Raw genomic sequence first — 16,917 nt, 5'->3', positions numbered from 1 at the left:
TTTCTACATGTGTATGGATGCATCTTTGCTCAGACAGTGTTGTGTAAGACTGTCCTCCATTTAATGATATTTTAATTAACTGTTTCGTGGATTTCAGCTTTGTATCGGCTGCCACCCATTCAATATTAGTTTTATAGTTTGGACAAACCTTGCTGTAAATAGCATTTCGATGTCTACGCAAGGAATGTAAATGTTGTTCTAACTTCCAGCATCATTCAAATGCCCACATAACAGTTATCCTTGTGAAAGCAAATTGAATCTGTCACATCATCTTCTATGGAAGTCTAATTCTTGGTAACAAAAGATATTGCAGCTGACAGATGGAGCTGCACACTACATAATTAAGTCTCCAGTGTGTGTCAACTGTAGCCTTTCAGACACAATTAAGAGTCTGCCCAGTTCACCCATTTAGGTGCTTTAAAAAAAAAATATATATCCCTTGGGTGGATGCAGGGATTTCTGTGAAAAATGAACTCCAAAATGAGCTAAACAGAAGAAAATCACCAAACCTTCCAGTGATAAAATTTGATACAGGTCTTTAAATCCTCACTTTACCTCCTTTTCTTTCACATTTATTATGTCCTGAGTGTAGCTCAGCATAAACCCTTCTCAGTAGGGAGGATTATGGACACAGTGGATGGAAAATACATTTTCTTTAGAAAACTAGCTTTGGGAACCCCCAGCTGTGCAGGAGATACAATTGTGTTAGGTTTGTAACAGTAGATTGTAAAACTTGGGAAAAACTACAAAACATCAGAAAACTTTAGGAAAATGTGCTTAGTGGTGTGTGATGCATCCAGAGTTAAAGATAAGCCTGATGCATGACCTTGCAATCCGGATCTCAGTACCTGCAATGCTCAGGGATCTCTGTATTTAGGGTTTTTCTTTGTAGTCACAAAGGTAAACACAGAAGAGGTTTTAGGCAATCTGTTCCACTGCTCTCCTGAGAAACAGTTAGCTGTCTCACAGCAATCAGCTCTGAATACGTGAGGTGTACTGGTCTATAAGAATACCTGAGCAATACCAGGTCTCAAGTTATTCCTGTTAAACTTGTACTCTTAACTTTCAAAGTTGATTGCGTTATTTCTGACACACACACCCTTTGTTGAGTCTTTCTTCCCTCACTAGAACACAAGGCAGCAGTTGCCCGATAGTCATAATGATGCATCAACAGCAGTAAAAGCAGAGTACAACTGTTTTTTCACGTTCCTCTTTGCTTTTTAGATACGCTTTGTTTCATTAAAGAGAAGTTCCATGCTGCTTTTATTACTCTGGCTACTAATGAAGGATAGGCTTATTAATTCAGAAGTTTTAATTAAATCACTTTCAGAGGGACCTGCTTGGCCTGAAAATATATTCAGTGTCTGTACAGAGACCCCGGTGATACAGCCTTCCCCACTGACCATTCACGTTGGACCACCTAGATTCCAAACTGGCATCGGCGAGGAGGTTGGGGTCAGGAGGCACCGGGACAGCATGCACAGAGCAGCGCTCCCCAGGCGCAGGCTGCAGCCACCAGGCCAGTCTTGTACCTTCCTGTAAGCACACCGGCAGACATCTCGGATGTGAACGCCTGTCCAGAAGTGGAACGGGACCACAGCCAGCATTTGCACGCGTACTGCTGGTGCGTGTCCCGCAGCAGCATGCAGGAGGTAGGCACCCACACACACAGCAGCTTCCCTGGTCGTGCGGAAGGGTGGGCTAGAGCAAGTCTAAATTCAGTGGAGAAAAACGGGGTGCCAAGAAGCAAGTCAGACAACTTTTCCTATACAACTAGCTTAAAATGGGATGGACCGCCTCATGGCTGACCCTATTGAATGACTAGTTCAGGCTGGGAAGTCACTTTTAGCAGTTTAAATTAGGACTGGAGTGGGATTTATCTGCTTTTCTTGAGAAAGAAATCTCTAGAAGGCATGTACACTTCTGTAGCAGATCTGCATTCAGAAGAAAGCAAGCTAGGTCCCAGAACTTGGTTTAGCTCTATGGCTTGTATCGGATGGGGAAATAAAACATTCCCTAGGAAAAAAAAAAACCCACAAAAAACTATTAATATGTCTAAGTCTGGGAACTCTACATGACAGTGAATTTGCCCTATGACCTGCTTTTTTCATGCTGCCTACCCCAATCTGTGGGTTTAAACCAAAAAAAATTATTTAAAGACTCAGCTTTCTCATCCCATTTCCATGCTCTCCCCCAAAATAACCAAGTTACGGTGCTTTCCTCAGGCAAAATGCATTAACAAGAATGCCATTACTCAATAAACCACAGGTGGGGTCAGGCAGGAAATACTTGTCCTCAAGGTCATCTAAAGAAGAGGGGAAGATGGAGAAAGTGTCTTGATTTAATCTACCAGACTGCATGCAGCTCACTCCGCATCTGGCCCGTGCTTTCCTGATCTGTGCCAGAGTCGCTGAAGTCCTGGCCCTGACAGGGCTGCAGTGCCAGGAGGGTCTGACTTGGATCTCACACGCTGGTGTAAGGCAGGAGAAACCCCAGGGACAGGACCTTGCCACTGCAAACCCGACTAAAAGCCATAATAGCTGCGATACCTCAGGTAGGAGACCTGGAGAGAGCAAGTGCTCTTATCTCAAACACTGAATTTACAGTAATTAACAATTGTAAATGCAATTGCACTATTTTACAGGCCGTCCTTCCTACGATTGCAGGGAACGGAAACTAATGGAAATACACTTGATAATACTTGTTGGCTGAAGAGCTTACATTAGCTGATCTAGTACCTCCAAATGCACACTTAGGTAATAATGTAGCAGATGAATCAGGGGGGAATGAGATGATTATTTTTTTTTTTTTAGAAATAATAAACATGTTTCTCTCTCACTAGACTCAGCTAGGGTATTACTGCTGCTCATATAGCCAAGTGTTTTGTTGGAGAGATGAAGTGCTGCGTATAAACTTGTTCATTACCAGAAACCTGACAAATGCCAAGCTAATATCATGTCAACAATAAGCCGTGGATAATGCATTTCCTCTCCTAATAGATTTTTTCCTTACATATAATCATAAGTAATACTAAAAAATTACAATGGGAAAAAAGCAGCTGCTGGAAGATGTCTGTTCTCTGTGATACGCAGTTCTTCTGATTTGAAGTATCAGGGGCAGAGAGGATGAAAATAATTTGTTTGGGGATTATCTACATGCAGAAAGAAACTTGATAATCACTCGAGCGAGTAGCTGCTGCATTTGTTTGCTACCCTCTTGCCTAGTGATCATAGTTCGGTTCAGCGAAATTATTGTTTCCAGGGGCGGGGAGTGCAGGAGAGTTCATTAAAGTGCCTGGGCTCCCCTGTCGCAGAGGCGTTAGCAGCCACTTAGCAGGACTTGCACACTCACAGGCATCTTACTGGGATCTACAATTTCACTGACCAATTAATGTTTGGTTTCTTTCCTTAGGGGAACACAAACACCTTAACGCAAACAGGAAGGTTTAATACACAGACTAGCTGAGCCCTCAGAAAAAGCTTAGTGCATCCTCAACACATCATAGCACTTAACGGCACGTGTATAATTATGTTTTATAAAGATTTTATAAGAATGGCCAGAATAATATTAATGATGTGTGAACATAGGTGGCAAGACTAGATTTATGTTTCAGGCAATTACATTTTACAAGCTGCAGTAGAGAACAGAGGTAATTAACAAGAATAATGAAAGCTCTACCTTGCCATAAATCACTGTTAAAAAAGAGTAAATAATAGAAGACAAAGGGATTATGAGTCAAGTTCAGTCATTATTCATCAATTTTAGAGCAGAAGGGTGGGTTTAATTAGTGAAATGGCATAGCACTTGTTTGCTGCTTTTCAAATAATCTTGATGCTATTCTATCAGGGGGAACAAACATCTGATTGAATGCAAATGACAGCCGTTGCCTTTGCCACATTTCTAATCAGTGCAGGAAATTTCATTTTGCCCTCCTTTTAATGAAGCAAAGGGAGCGATAAGCAGGCATGCTGGACTGGGGAATTTTGCAGTCCTGATTGTGGATCAGGGTAACGCTCTCCCTTATTTGTGAAGGAAAAAAGCTCCCACTTCACCAGCAGTTTCAGTTGTCTATGAATTGTTTAGTTTCAGTTTTTAATCTGCGATGCTTTGTGGATCAGAAAGCAAATCAGCCTCCACTGGGAAGACCCTTATCTATTAATTACTTTTTCCTCTTCTTATCCTAGGAGAAGATATTTCTCATGCTGAGCCACGGAAAGTTGATGCTGAATTGCAGTAACAGCAGATGTTACTAGGACAGTCTCAAAAGTCTGAGGAGAATGGGCTCTTTGTGACGGCTGGGGTTAACCCCCGCGTCTTCTCCACTTGTTTTCCTTGCAGGCCTTGAGGCAGCAGCTCACCTTCAGCCGAGTTTACCCTTTCTTGTTCTGTTTAATCTTGTGAGACAAGTAGCTGTATCTCCACCCTGCAGAGCAGAAATTATTGACCTTTGCGATGTATGAGATCGTAGAGACAACACGTGGGTAAGGTAACGCCTCTAGTGTGTGCTCGGTGAGGGCTTGAGTTCGCTGCTGCCCTTTGTGTGATACACCTAGTTCAGTCCTGACAGTAATGAACTGTCCAGGATCCTCAAAGGCTGCCAAAACCTTGGGCTGGCTCTGTGCTACGTGGTCTTGGCTCTCAGAGCAATATCGTGGTAGTTTTTCTTCTTTCTTTACATATGGGATTCACCCTCAGCACCTGCCACGGGGAGGTGTAAGATTCTTCCTTTGCCTGTTGTTTGTAGCTTGTATTTGCACATGATGCCCTTTGTGCAGGTCGGTGTTAATTTGCTGTTAGAAGTCTCTGTTGTGTGAAAACCTTGTTGCGCGTCGGCTGCTGTGAGTGTTGGCTGCGAGCACGTGGGTACCATGCCAACAAGTGCCTGCCCAGAAAGCAGAGCCGGCACTGGGAGCAGGCTGGCCATTGAACGCAGGCACAACAGTATAAAGGGAGGGGCTCAGCCCTCCCACCCAGGGGCAGAACTTTCCCAGACTAGGGCACACCACTGACTTCCAGCATCGTGCCTCCCCTGCTGAACAACGAAATTGTAAGAGCTGATGTCAAGTATCCCCCAGAAAATTCTCCTTTACCCCCAGCGTTACAGGAGAGAAAAGGCGCTCTTTCCCTCTGAACCTTTGTGGTATATGTTGTGGTGAAAAAAACCCACTGTGGCAGATGCTTGCTCAGCCTGGGGAGGATGGAGGTGGCTATGCCCATCCTGTCATTACCCAGGTCAGAACTTAACAGTGTGTATCTGGGGACTAAGCCCCCCACACCCAGAAATGTGAAGGTTGGCAGAAAGATCCCAGGGGAAGCCACATGCCACAGTGTAAATATGGATTTTCCCATGGAAAAACAAAATATTTAGCAAAGTTTTTAAACGTCTTAATATTTTAGCTGATAAAAAGACTGTTTCTTTGGGAGTTTTCTTGTGTTCTAATTGTTCTTCTCAGGGCTGCGTGAATGTGGGCTGAAAACATGACTGGCTGGAGAGAGGGCTTTTTCATCCTGATCAGCTTGGGCTGGGATTTTGGCTGACTTTACAGACTAGGGGATAAGGCAGTTGCTACTTATAGACGCATCTGATCGTTCATTGCCAAGAGGGTGTGCTGCCATTCGGATAAGGAAGAGTAAGGCTGAGTTGTTTCTCCACTCACAGAACACAAATCCATTTTTGCAAGCGGTTTGCCAGACCGATATAAATCAGGATAGCCTCTCTGCTAATCCCCAGTTGAGGGCCATCTCGTTCACACTTGGTATCTATGCAGTCTAGTCTGAGGGGAGTGGGGATTTCTTTGCACTGCTGAGGGTTTGCTACAAGGCATCATGAGAGATGGCTGTTTTACTGTTGGGTAAAAAACCCTAAACATATGCAATATGTTTTCTAGAGCATTAAGGCATCCTTTGAGTGAAAAGTAATGAGAAATGGGCTATTAACTGCTACACATTATTGCATATGCAAAGTTTGTGAGCCAAGTTTAATTAATTTCAATAAAGACATATGCAATAAAAATGAACAATCAGCAGCAGTGTGAAGGATTCTGATCTGAGTCTGTGAAGACTTTCTTTGCTCCTATAGCATAGCGAGAAATAAGAAGACTGCGTAATGTCAACGCTGACACATACAGAAAGGAAAAACTCTATGTTGCCCATATTGCAGGTGGATAAATTCAGTTCACTTGCATTTGTCCTTGATTACACACTGCTTTCTTCTCTGCCTGTACGCCTCGGCATAAATGTCCAGCCTCTGGAGTCACCCCCAGATACTGACAAAATGCTCTGTGTCACACAGTGCACCTAGTAAGTATAAAATGTTGCGATGCAAGTCTAATGAATACTTATTTGTTAATTGTATAAAGAGCAGTTAGTGGCTGGCCAGTATTGCAGTCCACTCCACCCTGCACACCGCAGGGTGAATGATAAATAACACTGAGGAAAAAGGTGCTTATTCAGTGCTGCAGATTCCCTGTGCCCTCGCTTCATCTCTCGTGGTGCTAGGGTAAGAGTAATGGCGTAGATCCGTTGTGAACAGGCTCGACATGTCCTTGCGCACTCAGTCTGGGAAAAATCTCTGTGGTTCAGAAGCCGCATCGGCAGATCAGAATCGCATTGCAGCCCTTCAGGTTGGAGGCCTCAAGAAACTGGACTTTCCAAACCTTTCTAGAACTAACTGAATCAGAAACTTAGCCTGAAAAAAAAATATTTTGTGATGGTTGAAAGAAAAACAAAACCAAACCAAACAAGAAAAGAGAAATTATTCCCATCATTACCAAACGTTAAATCAAACTCTGCCTAACCGTAACACTTCATGGCCCAAAACCCAGATACAAGTTTTGCTCTTGGGCTTCCTCCACATCCTAAACTGGCATACGGTGCCATATTAAACAGGAAAATATAGAAGCTTAGCTGTGCTTCCTAGAGTCTTGTTTGGAACAGGGATTTTTGTGAGCTCAGTTTTTCTTGCGAAGGAATGAGTGCATCTCTGCTGGCACTGCAGGTAGCATCTGTCCTGCAACTTGCATAAACTGACAGAAACTTGGTGCAAGCCCTAACAGCTTCAGATGTGTGCTGCCAGCGTGATGATACCAAGTCATAGCTCAATAAACCAAACCAGCTTCTTTTGGTGTCCTGCCTGCCCTAGTGCATCACTAGAGCTGATCAAAAACTGGCCAAGAGAAACAGTTCCTCTGGCAAAATTCTGGCTCACTGAAAGCAAAGCACATTACAAAAATGCATGTTTTGAAGAAGCAGGGTGATAACTTTCAATTCTGAGCTTCTTGGAGAGTAACACTATGATATTTTTTCTTTGGAAAAAAACAACCATTGTCTTTAATACCTGCACTTACACAATATGTGTAACTAAAGTGCACAGTGTACGAGAGTTGTCCAATTTCAATGACAGTTTTTTTTCTTGATTGAAACCAAATGTTTCAGTTGTCTGAAAATAAGTCTGAAGTATTTTAACTTGTGGCAAATATATTTATTTTAAAATCCTAGAGCAGAAGAAGATGGAAAAGTGGCAGTTTCATGTAAAACAGAAAATGTGATTTCAGTTCAGCTTAACAGACAGCACTGCCCGTATATCTGTGGCTTCAGAAGGTATCTTCATTTGAAAAATACTCATGCAGAACCGATGTTGTTGCACTCCTGTCTCCGAAGATCTGAATCTCTGGATATAGGTGCGTTGAATGCTTTGAATTTCAAACCTAATGGATAAAGACATAATAAGTTTTCTTGTCAATCCCTGGAGTTTTCAGTTTGTGGGGGGCACGTTCTTATTCCTCGTGTTCATCTCCCTGTCTTTGTCTGTATCTAGGCTTGGTGAGCAAAGCAGAGGTACCTTTTAAGGATGCTGTTAAAAATCAGAGGGGAAAAAAATCTTCAGAGGCTGGTTGTGGGTGTGTGGAGGGAGGGGGGATTTTTAATGGTTTTAATGGAGCTGGAAGCCGGGCTGTTTAAGACTGGTGCAAAGATCCTTTGTATTGACAATTCACTGTATGAGCCGTAAACTCTTCACTCTGTGCATATAAAAGATGAAAGGACCAATTACTTATTGAGGCATTAAACACCCAGGGGACAAAGATGTCTGTCTAGCAATAGTAAACATATTGACTGAAACCTATTTGAATTTCAAATTGCCAAATGTCCCAATTTTTGAAAAGCTTCCTATGATAACCAAGGTCTGGAAAGTCAATTGAAACTTAATTCTTCTGGATATCTCATGGGGGAAAAGTACATGAATCTGGACAGATTCAATTATTTAATTTTAATAAAAAAATAGATAGCTACTTTATAATTTCTTTATAAAGAGCTAGATGGGAATTCAGCTGCTTTTTCTAAGATGCTCTCCTAAGATAAATGACAATAGAGGTCTGCCAAACATGGGCTGCCAAGAGGTTTATGTCCAAGGATTTTCTGCTTCTTCTTGTCCCTAGATCATCTTTTTTCCTCCATCTGGGATCAGGTCTTTCTGACTTGCCAGCCAAGCCTAGACTAGCATTTTCCTTTCTGTCCAAAGGTAGTGCAGATGGTATTTATAAAGCATTACACAGGGGATCTGTTACGGGGTGCTGTATGTCCACACGTTGCAGAAGGACATGTTTACTGTCTTGTCTGTTAGAAGGACTCTCATGGAGCAAAGCGGCCACAGGTCGTGCTGCTGCTGTCAGCGCTGGTAAGACACCCCGTGACTGCTCTGAGGACAGAGTCCTCAGAGCAACTGGGGGGAAAAAAGCTGCTCCAGTCTGCCCAATATCCTTGCTCTGACCATCTTCTTAGGGTGCTTGAAATCCACAGCCCCCACCCCACATCAAATGCTCCCGGGTGAGCCGGGAACTTGCCATGCTCTCAGGACCCGTGAGCTGTTTGCTGTGAGGTGGCTGGGCAGAGCTCCAGTTGAATGAAAAGTTATAACTGACTCTCCCTGACTTGTGCTACTCTCCCCATATTCATTAGTAGAAGAGTTCATTGTGACTAATGCCATTACTCTGAATACTAATGGAATTAATTATTTCCTCTGTATTGGACAGCATTGCCCAAAACGTTGACTTCACGTAAAAGCATGAAAGCGATTAGTGCAGTGTAATCATGGCCATTTGTTGTTGAATTTATTTTCCTTTTGTTTGTACTGTAATGTCATATACAGAGCAAAGGTAAGCAGCAGCAGGGTTGTTAACAAAACCTCAGAGGAGTTTGTCCTCCCCTTTATGTGCTCTGCACACGTAGAGGAGGCATCCATAATCACAACAGTTGGCTGCAAGTGTACTGCCGGGCAGAAGAGCCACCTACTGCTGCACAGCTGTCCTTGACCTTGGCATAACAAGGCTTTTATCAGATACAGCCAACAAGAACACCACTCTGAGTAAAACCGGTATTTGTTGTTGCTTTTGTTCTAATAGATCCTTGTTAAAGGAGGATGACTTGCTGCATATCAGCTGCCTTCAGCTGATTGTGAGGGAGATTTCCTATCGCTGCCTTTGTCCCTTTGTCTCGGGTGGTTTCTGTTGGGATTCCTGTCATGCAGTAATTTTTCTGTATTCCATTTTCTCTCTGTCTTGGTGTACAGTCATAAATGAAGGCAGGCATTTATCACTACAGCAGCTTTAAATATCAAATGCTTGATGAATTTACTCTCAGCTGGCCGGAAGCAATACTGTGATTGCAGCATTTTATAATCATCAAGACTTGTTTCTCTAAGCTGAATTAATTTGCATGAGCAATGTGTTATTAGCAAAGTTGCTAGTAACTAGCTTGTACAAGCAAATTGGGGGAGCAGACTCTTGCTGTCTGTGCTTTCCTTGAGGAAACTCAACTTTGTGAGGTGCTTTAAATGGATGGGTGAAGAATTGTGTCTGAGGGCAAAGGTTTGAAATTGGTGCAAGGAATCCATCCCCATGGCACGGAGATCCTGCAGAGCCAGGCCCTGTCTCTGGTCGTACAGGGCATTCCCATGTTTCTATCAACTCTTATCTCCAGCTGTGGCCTTACAGTACAATAAATCCAGTGCTAGGGTTTGTAATGCGAAGTCAAAAATACAAGGAGAAATAATTTTCTTGTATAAACTCAACTCATCATTCAGGTGTGCTCAGGAATTCCTGATGAGTTAATTGTGTACCAGCAGGTTAGGTATTGCCTGCCTTTAAGCAGCCAGAATAAAGCCAACTGATGCTCTATATTGTGCATGCTGGCTAAAGCAATAGGAGTAAAGTCCATGCTTGCTCTTCTCTAAACCTAGTATTTACATCTAGGTGGGCTGGTAGCATACGGACCTGGAAGGATGATTGGGCTACTGTTTGTTCTGACTCCCTTGGGTGACTTCTTTTTAAGATAGTTGAAGGCTTCTCGAACATGATTGGGGATGATCTTTTGTGTCTGCAGCAGGAGCTTCAGATACTCCTCTCCGTGAAGGTCCTTAAATGCTTCTGACAATTATTTTAAGTGGAAGGCAGTGTTTACACTTCCCAGCCTCAATGAGGTTTCTACATCTCATTGTGGTATTTATTGCTGTATTAATTGCACAAGTACAAAAGCTTGTGGTGGTGTTCAAAATGCTAATAACAGAGCCTAAGACTGTGCACCTCCCTCTCCTCCGGGCTGTGCCTTATTGATGTTTTCATTAAACTGTCCAAACAGCGAACCTGGATGCACATACCAAAATGTTTCCTCTTCATCAAAGAAAAAGACAGATCCTAAAAGAAATTGGTGGTTGCAGGATGCCAGACAACTAGCTCCGAAGGATGAACAAAAGCTCTCTGAATATCATGTAAGAGCTGACAGTTGGGAGGGGTGGCAGAGGGAGAGGCTGTGCCTCCACAGAGCTCGCAGGGAGGCAGGTGCTGGTAGGACATTAAGAGGCAATTTTTTGTCATTTTGAGAAATTTGTCTGAAAATCGGTCCTGATCTCGTAGGGCTGCTAGAGTCATTCATATGGCAATGGAGCATATTGCGTTTGGGGGAAAATGCACATGGAAAAATCTAGTTCTTTAGATGCTTGTGTGCAATTTTAAAGGACTACAACACACACAGAAGCTGATTTACCTATACTGATGTACATCCTGTTGCCAAGGGAGGGAGACACTGGACAATAGGAGCCACTACTAGAATTTCCAGGAAATTTTTCCTTAGGTGTGCTGAGAGGAAGGTAAGGAGAAAAGCCTCTGGGCAGCTTTGAGAGCATCCTTGAAAGATAATTGGATGACCTGTTAATTTGAAGGCTCTTGTAGTCTTTCTAAAATAATTTACAAGTCCCATTATACCACATCCACTGCTGTGGGGATCTTAAATAATACTGAAGATGCCGGGGAAGCTCTGAGAGGGAAAGGCATCAGAGATCGGAAGCTTTTGTGGCAAGATAGAGAGATACAGAAAGGCACAAGCATGTGCATCCAAGACAGGTGAGACTTCCCACAGCCTGGAACAGCAATCCCTGAGTTGCTTTTGCTGCTATATGTGGTCCATGGCTTTCTCCTACCCACTGCTGCTGCCTCTTGAGGTGGGGGAGACATCACAAGAGGTTGGTCAGACCCTGATGTAGTCACAGCTGATCAACCAGGACTTTTAGCCTGTACGTGGCTGCCAGTGGCAGAATTTTGTAGTTCCACATGGAGAGAGCTGGTAGCTTGAGGGCTGAACCAGGCAGGGTAGCTGGTAGAGAATGGAGATTTAAAGACGAAGTTAGAAGTAGAGTCATCAGCCTTGTTATCTCTAACAATGGGAAGAGCTCACGCCAATCATAGATCTGCTGCCAGGAGAGAGAACCCATTTTATTTCAGCAGAGGATCAGACCAGGAATTGAATGCCACTGAGAACAAAGCCAAGCCTTCCAGTGAGATGTAGAGAATAGGCCTCAGCTTCTAAAAGTCCGAGGTTGTTAAAGTCTCAAGTTGCAAACATAAAATGAAGCAATTTTAGGTCCATTTTAGTGGTTCCTCATATGCATGATTTTTTATTTTTTATTTTTATTTTTTTTAGGTCTGTGCATTTTGACTTGTCTTGCGAAGGGAACTTGGCTGTGTTGGCGGAAAGATATGAAAGGTAGTGCCATTGGGCCCTGATTTCCTTCTGAAGTACTCTGAATAGAGAGACGATGTGGTGGAATGCAAGTGGTGTTGGAATTCACTTGGAACAGCCTGCATAACTCGCAGTGCTTCCATCCAAAACTGGCGGTATTGTCACAGCTTTATCACATACCTGTTTTCTCTTCTATATATACCTAAAAGGTATATATATACATTTGTCTATATATTTGCATACATGTTAATTTATCCTTGGTTAATGCTGCCTTTTAGAAAACAGCATAGTTCCTTTGTCTCCTAAACTGAGGGCTCCACCACCTTCTGGGGATATTGTATGTAAAAAGGTGCAATAACTCTTTGTTCATCATGCTTTTCTTCTCACCTTATGAATTTTGTTAGATATTAGTTCAGATGTGTGTCTTTTATTGAATTCATAAATTACATTCGACCTTTGTTTGTCTGTTCATCAGATCCCCCTCTTATTTTGTTACTCCTTTGAGAATACAGCATGAATTTGAATTTATGAGCTAACAGTGTCTCCCACGCTGACTGAATGTTCTAGGTGTTCATGTATTTAAACATTTTCTGTGGTTTGATCTTGATCTAGTGATCAGAAATTGTTTCTTTTTTTCAGGCAGAATACCTGGAGGTGTTGCTTTTGCAGCTGGTCCGAGCTCTGTGTTACAAAGCCCCCTCGCTGGCTGCATGGAACTGCACCAGACCTGATGGGTGAGCACGAGTACTAATTTGCATTTTGTAGGGCTTTTCATCACTGACATTTCAAAGCTCCTTAAAATGGAAGTATCATAACCTCCATATACCAAAGGAGAAATCGAGGCACAAAGCTATTCAGCAGATGTAAAAAGCATCCAGGTCTCCCAGGAATTCCCACCAGTGCTTTCCTAACTACCTTCACTGTGGACCTTAACCTGTGTCTTGCTGTTATTCCCCCTTTCTCTCTTCAGTCTAGGGAGGTACTGGGGACAAGGCAGCGATGTTGTATCTGCTTCATCAGTGTCATTAAAACATATAGCAGACATAACTTTGTAAAACAGCAGTATTTTTTTTAATTCCTAATATGAGTTTACCTTAGAGCTCTGGAGAAATAATTGATTAAGTTTCAATTTATACTCAGAATAATAACTGACATGGTAGTAAATGTGTTCATTGATATCTAATTTGTTGTGGCTAATTTCCTCGATGCCAGCTAAATGCCTGGGCATTTCTTATCGCCTTAATGTATTATCTAAATCTCGTTGCGCATTTGTTCGGTGCTTGTGTAACGATGACTTAATTACATGGCAACGGAGTTTATACCCTGGTATGGCAGGATTGCTCCTCAGACAGTTTCCTCAGATAAACAGTAGATAATTGCCATGTTCCTGCTTTAATTAATGTAAATTACAGGATTATTTGAATAATCTTGAGTCCAGCTTTGGTAAGGCGCAAATCACTTCTCAAGTCCTGCTGAGCTCCCGCAGTGCCCGCTGAAGTCAGCGCTGTCCGTCAGCGCAGGCTTTCCTCCAGCTGTACGGCAATTAGGGCTTTTGCCTATGAAACCCTGTCCTGCGGTGTGATGGAGTGGCATGTACCTAACGCCACTTAAACTTGTGCTCATCATGGCAGGCATTGCCTATCACACGCCTCGGAGAAGGACGTGCAACATGTTCTTGCGCTGTGTGACCTACTTAAAGCAAGTGGGAGTCAATAGCTATTAACTTCTCTCTGTTCTGTCAGTCAATACCTTGTCCTTAAAGCAGTTGTTTTCCTCTCCCTGCCGCACAGTTCATGATCACAGGGAAAAAGGAACTTTCCTCACGTCCATCCCCCAGCGCTGTTTCCCATTAATAGAGTCAAGTGAGGGCTGATTTCCAAACCTTGAGCCAAGAGAGACTGGTGCCGGGGGGGCACCGCAGCTCTCTCCGTGCTCTCGCCTGCTGGGTGAACAACTCTGACTTTCACGTGTTTATCTCCTCTTCTCCCAGGGCACTGGGCAGGGGGGTGCAGACAGCGTGTCAGGATTGAGCCTATAGGTGTGCCGTACAGCCTGCAAGCACCGAGAGGGACAGAAAGGGCCGCTGTGCAGCGCGATTCCTGAAACAACGGAGGGAACACACGTGTGGAACTGGAGATGCTAGGAAAAAACAGGAGTGATCCTTCAAGGTACTTAAATAATGTTTCATGACTCAAGTGAAATGCTCTCGTTAGGCCCTCTGGAGGAGAATTTGACATTTTCTGTGCCACCTGCAAGATTAAAAGAAAATGCTGTTGGCTTCTGCATTGTCTCCTGAAAGGCACAGGGGCTGACAGAAATGTAATTAAATTACCTGCAGCATTCATCTGTTGTCATAGCAGCCCTTGCAATAAGTATAAGAATAATTTCATCTACAGCTTAGCTTGATGCAGCTTTGCCTAAACCAGCCAGAAAGCAATTTTCTATCCCGTGTCTGGCAGAGAGAGAGTTCAAGGGTTCTCATTTCAGTTTCACCAAGAGTGGTCTACAACAGGGTAAAACGGCAGATTATGCCTTTGCTGCGTTCCTCCAACATCAGACAGCACCCATTACCTGTGGGTGATCCCGTGTAATTCAGGAGGTCAGATTAGACGATTATATTTTCTTCTAGCCTTAAAAATCCCAGAATCGCTGCATCAACATATATGCAGATAATAAAAGCAGAGTGCAGCGTTTTTCCCATCTTGACCAAGTTCCCCAGGACGCTGTGGCTGTGCTGTAAGCACATGCCTTATGTTTTGCTAGAGCTAGGCCTGGGTTTGGATGTGTGGAGCACAGTGTGGACACAGCAGTTCTGGCACTGATGGAGAGCACAACAGAGCGAGCGGAATTTGGTTTTGTCGTCTTTTTTTTTTTTTTTTTTTTTTTAACTTACCAAGTAGTATTTTTTCAAGCTGAAATGTTATTGATGGACCCAGGTGGCTCAAAGCATCTCGTGTCTATCCTTTGGTAAATGCGGAATGAGCTCCCTGGTGCAGCTCAGTATGCCATAGGTAAGTGGTACCTCTCACTGTGCTTGGCAGAAAACCCTAACTGCTGCTGAAAAGTGAGACCTGGAAAAGGATGGAATGTCACTGTTATTTCCGGTCTGACACAGAAATGAGGTTGGTTGTGAAGGAGTAAATTAAAGACAGAAGTTTAAAGATCTAACAGTAAATATGCTGAAGGTCATGGGACATAATAAACTCAACTCAACAATTTAATTCAAGCCAAAGAATGCATCTGTGTGCACTGAATAGTAGGTAAGAATTTGACATGACGAGATGGGAAGGCTTTGTTATCCTCGTGTCTTGCCGGGATTTGCTTCAATTATGCCAAAGAATGTTACTTCATTCTTGCCCTAATAACACTGTAGAGGAAATTAAATTACTCATATATAACAAAAGTGAACTGATTTTGACATCTCTTCTGGGCAAACCTCCTGCTGTATTAGCTCCTGAGCACATTCTCCCTCGCTTAAGGTCTCATGCATATGTATGATTATCACTCATAGTAAATATAAGCACTTCGTGAGAACACAAATTAACTGCAGGATGTAATGGAGGTCGCCAAGGGTATTTTTTATTGTTGACTGGCACATGAAATCTACAGTACGGGTGCAATAATGAATGAGGCATGTGAGAAATAATCCCATCAAAGGGTGCTCTGACATCAGGAACCACAACAGCAAACCTGATGTCACTGGAACCTTGAGCTGCTTTTATTGTGCATAAATTTTATTTAATTTTAAAAGGAGCTTTGGTTTAGCTTGAAAATGTTCTTTATAAACTCATCGATTGGTGAAAACTGTTAAAGGCTGTAGAGCTAAAAAAGAATTATTTTTATTTTTTAAGGCCAAGAGACCTTAGCCTTTCGTTTTAGCTAGATTAATAACGGTGGGTTGTCTCTGATGCGATGGCTCTTTCTTAACGTTTGATTGCTTTTTCATTACATTAGCTAGGTTTTGGAAAGTTTTTATAGTAAATTTAGCCTCCAGCAGTAAACCTCATAACCTTGAAACTGACGTTGAACCCCGCATGGCACAGACTATTGCCTCAGTGATCTGCTCTTGCAGGCTTTCAGTAGGAGGAAGCTAACTCGCTCCAGACAACGCAGCATTTAAAACAATGGAGCTTTATTTTTAAAACCCATCACTGTTCCCAGCCCATTCCCAATGCAGGTCTCAACCTTTGTTCTTTCCAGAAAACTGCCTCTTATTTGACCTTTAATTCGGCCGCAGCCCAGCAGCTCGGTGGGAGCTGGTTTTGAGGTGGATGTTGCTGCAGTGTTTTCTGTCTTGAGCCTCAGGTTCTTCCTGTGAAGGGGGGATGGACTTTCAGGGGTGTTGCGATGCTTTTTGCTTTAATCTCGGTGAAAGAACCAAGAAAGGCTGTGAGGAGAGCAGGGGCTGGTAATTAGCACAGGGGTAGGGAACAGCTCTGCCTGCCTTTTCCCAAGGATCACAGCTCTGCTGTTGCTGGGAGGAGCAGGAGACAAGTCCTCTTTGGCCCATGATGGATCTCCCTGCACAGAGAGCTACGCTGCCGTATCCGAGGCGTGTCATCATTATAAAGGAATGGATCAAAGAAAAGCAGGCAGCATATATATTGCAGGCATGGGAGGGGGAGGAGGAGGAAGGGAGTTGAACTTCCATTGGAAATGGCAATGTCCTCTCCATCCATGATAGAGTAGATGAGAAAAATGGGAGAAAAATGGAGACAGATGTCCCTAGGTTAACTGTAACCTCACTTTGCTGCGTTCAGCATCGTCCCTGCAAAGCACACGCAGGCCAGCTGTCAAGGTGCCGTGTGTGGAGCCTGCAAGCGGGTCAGCCTGCTGCACCCCTGCCGCCACACATCCGGGGCTAAATCCTTCTGATGCAGCTTACAAAGAGTAACTCAAATGCCAAGC

General features: G+C 43.3%; 1 long non-coding RNA gene across 11 annotated transcripts in view; it reads left to right on the top strand.

The window, feature by feature from the left end:
* Positions 1-16,917, top strand: part of LOC121091934 — a 35,003-nt gene that overhangs the window by 15,013 nt on the left and 3,073 nt on the right. For 7 of the 11 annotated variants that reach the window (XR_005829111.1, XR_005829106.1, XR_005829105.1 and 4 more), the window contains 9 exons: positions 1,331-1,652; positions 2,645-2,756; positions 4,185-4,486; positions 5,454-5,630; positions 7,498-7,679; positions 10,633-10,762; positions 11,971-12,033; positions 12,649-12,743; positions 14,000-14,177. This is a non-coding gene — a long non-coding RNA (uncharacterized LOC121091934). Of the gene's footprint in view, positions 1-1,330; positions 1,653-2,644; positions 2,757-4,184; positions 4,487-5,453; positions 5,631-7,497; positions 7,680-10,632; positions 10,763-11,970; positions 12,165-12,648; positions 12,744-13,999; positions 14,178-16,917 lie in introns of all 11 variants that reach the window. The other 4 variants (XR_005829103.1, XR_005829110.1, XR_005829097.1 and 1 more) reach the window with 4 other exon arrangements.

The sequence above is a fragment of the Falco naumanni genome, chromosome 1, assembly GCF_017639655.2.
Source record: "Falco naumanni isolate bFalNau1 chromosome 1, bFalNau1.pat, whole genome shotgun sequence".
In the NCBI taxonomy this organism is placed as follows: domain Eukaryota; kingdom Metazoa; phylum Chordata; class Aves; order Falconiformes; family Falconidae; genus Falco; species Falco naumanni.
This window is presented reverse-complemented; position numbering and strand designations above follow the sequence as displayed.